This window comes from Zeugodacus cucurbitae, unplaced genomic scaffold (assembly GCF_028554725.1).
Source record: "Zeugodacus cucurbitae isolate PBARC_wt_2022May unplaced genomic scaffold, idZeuCucr1.2 ctg00000047.1, whole genome shotgun sequence".
NCBI lineage: Eukaryota > Metazoa > Arthropoda > Insecta > Diptera > Tephritidae > Zeugodacus > Zeugodacus cucurbitae.
Genome location: NW_026530840.1, coordinates 47501 through 50000, shown reverse-complemented (window position 1 = coordinate 50000; position 2500 = coordinate 47501). Strand labels below are relative to the sequence as shown.

Sequence of the window (2500 nt, the reverse complement as noted above, 5' to 3'; positions counted from 1 at the left end):
TAATAAAAGCACACGTTCCAAAAGGTCCGTGTTTATTTTGCATGTATTAGCTCTAGAATTACCACAGTTATCCAAGTAACTGTTAACGATCTATGGAACCATAACTGATATAATGAGCCTTTTGCGGTTTCACTTTTAATTTGTTTGTACTTAGACATGCATGGCTTAATCTTTGAGACAAGCATATAACTACTGGCAGGATCAACCAGAATAATATTTTTTATTCATTTATATAATATTTTTTATACTATATAAATTTTTATAATGATATTTTCAATATTTGAAAATTAAGTACACGACATATACACAATGCAAAGGAGAACGAAATCGCGACAATAAATAATTATGAAATTTCTTCTACTATGGTCGGATTAAATAATTTACTTCATGTCATTTAAATTTCATATTATTGTATTATTTATTGCGGTCTTATTCGGACTTTGAGACTGTGTATCTTATCGTGAGAAAGAATTTTCGTTCTCTATACATATATAATATAATTATTAATGTAAGGACGATGTTTCTTCTTGTATTTGTTAAACTTTCAAATAATATCATTTTTTATACATTTTACTTTATTTCAATGCATATAGTGTATATATCTTTTTTTAAGAGTATATACGTTTTTCTTTTGATTTGAAATTAATAATTTCAATTCAATTATTTTTCATTTTATTTCATATATGATATGAAAGTATTCGAGCGTAATAATATAAATATTTAACTTTATTGAATTTTATTCTTTACCCACATATATTTTATGTGAATAGAAGAACAAACCCCAAAAAAAGTTAAATTAAAAAAAAAACGACTACATTATGTTAGGTATAGAAGAATAATCTCAATTAATAACATTTCATTATTAACAAAATTATTTCTATTTAAACCAACTGTAGCAAACCAGGAATAAATTTTTTTGCTCTCATTTATATATTACACTTAAATACTTTTATAAATATATGAAAATAATTTTCATATAAGTACTAAGTATGCAATTTCATACAAGTATTAAAATTTTCATACAAGTACTAATGTTGAAGTTTCATACAACATATATGTTTTCTGCCACGTACACCTCACCAACCGGAAATCGTATGGAGAAAATCTTTTTAACCATATAAAAGTTTTAAATTCATATATATACAAGTAATTTATATCATTTTCTATGAGCATTATGCTTATAAGAAATATTACAACATCAAAAATAGCTTAACATTTATTTTTTTTTTTAAATTTTTTGTACTTATATGAAAATTATTTAGTTGTATGAATTCATACACTTAGTACTTATATGAAAATTAGTATCTATATGAAAATTAATTAGTATTTATATGAAATTTATTAAGTATCTATATGAAAATTATTTAGTATTTATATGAAAATTATTTACTTGTATGAATTCATAAACTTAGTATCTATATGAAAATTATTTAGTATTTATATGAAAATTTTTTACTTGTATGAATTCATAAACTTAGTATCTATATGAAAATTATTTAGTATTTATATGAAAATTTTTAACTTGTATGAATTCATTAACTTAGTATCTATATGAAAATTATTTAGTATTTATATGAAAATTTTTAACTTGTATGAATTCATTAACTTAGTATCTATATGAAAATTATTTAGTATTTATATGAAAATTATTTACTTGTATGAATTCATAAACTTAGTATCTATATGAAAATTATTTAGTATTTATATGAAAATTTTTAACTTGTATGAATTCATTAACTTAGTATCTATATGAAAATTATTTAGTATTTATATGAAAATTTTTAACTTGTATGAATTCATTAACTTAGTATCTATATGAAAATTATTTAGTATTTATATGAAAATTTTTAACTTGTATGAATTCATTAACTTAGAGTATCTATATGAAAATTATTTAGTATTTATATGAAAATTATTTACTTGTATGAATTCATAAACTTAGTATCTATATGAAAATTATTTAGTATTTATATGAAAATTTTTTACTTGTATGAATTCATAAACTTAGTATCTATATGAAAATTATTTAGTATTTATATGAAAATTTTTAACTTGTATGAATTCATAAACTTAGTATCTATATGAAAATTATTTAGTATTTATATGAAAATTTTTTACTTGTATGAATTCATAAACTTAGTATCTATATGAAAATTATTTAGTATTTATATGAACATTTTTTACTTGTATGAATTCATAAACTTAGTATCTATATGAAAATTATTTAGTATTTATATGAAAATTTTTAACTTGTATGAATTCATTAACTTAGTATCTATATGAAAATTATTTAGTATTTATATGAAAATTTTTTACTTGTATGAATTCATAAACTTAGTATCTATATGAAAATTATTTAGTATTTATATGAAAATTTTTAACTTGTATGAATTCATTAACTTAGTATCTATATGAAAATTATTTAGTATTTATATGAAAATTTTTAACTTGTATGAATTCATTAACTTAGTATCTATATGAAAATTATTTAGTATTTATA

The 2500-nt window shown here is 19.4% G+C and overlaps 1 non-coding gene across 1 annotated transcript in view; it reads right to left on the bottom strand.

Annotated features, from left to right (window-relative positions):
• The window catches only part of LOC128923794 (small subunit ribosomal RNA), a 1990-nt gene extending 1778 nt beyond the window's left edge, over window positions 1-212 (bottom strand). Inside the window, exon 1 of the ribosomal RNA XR_008472522.1 lies at window positions 1-212. This exon is cut by the window's left edge and continues 1778 nt beyond it. This is a non-coding gene — a ribosomal RNA (small subunit ribosomal RNA).
• Between the last annotated feature and the right edge of the window lie 2288 nt (window positions 213-2500).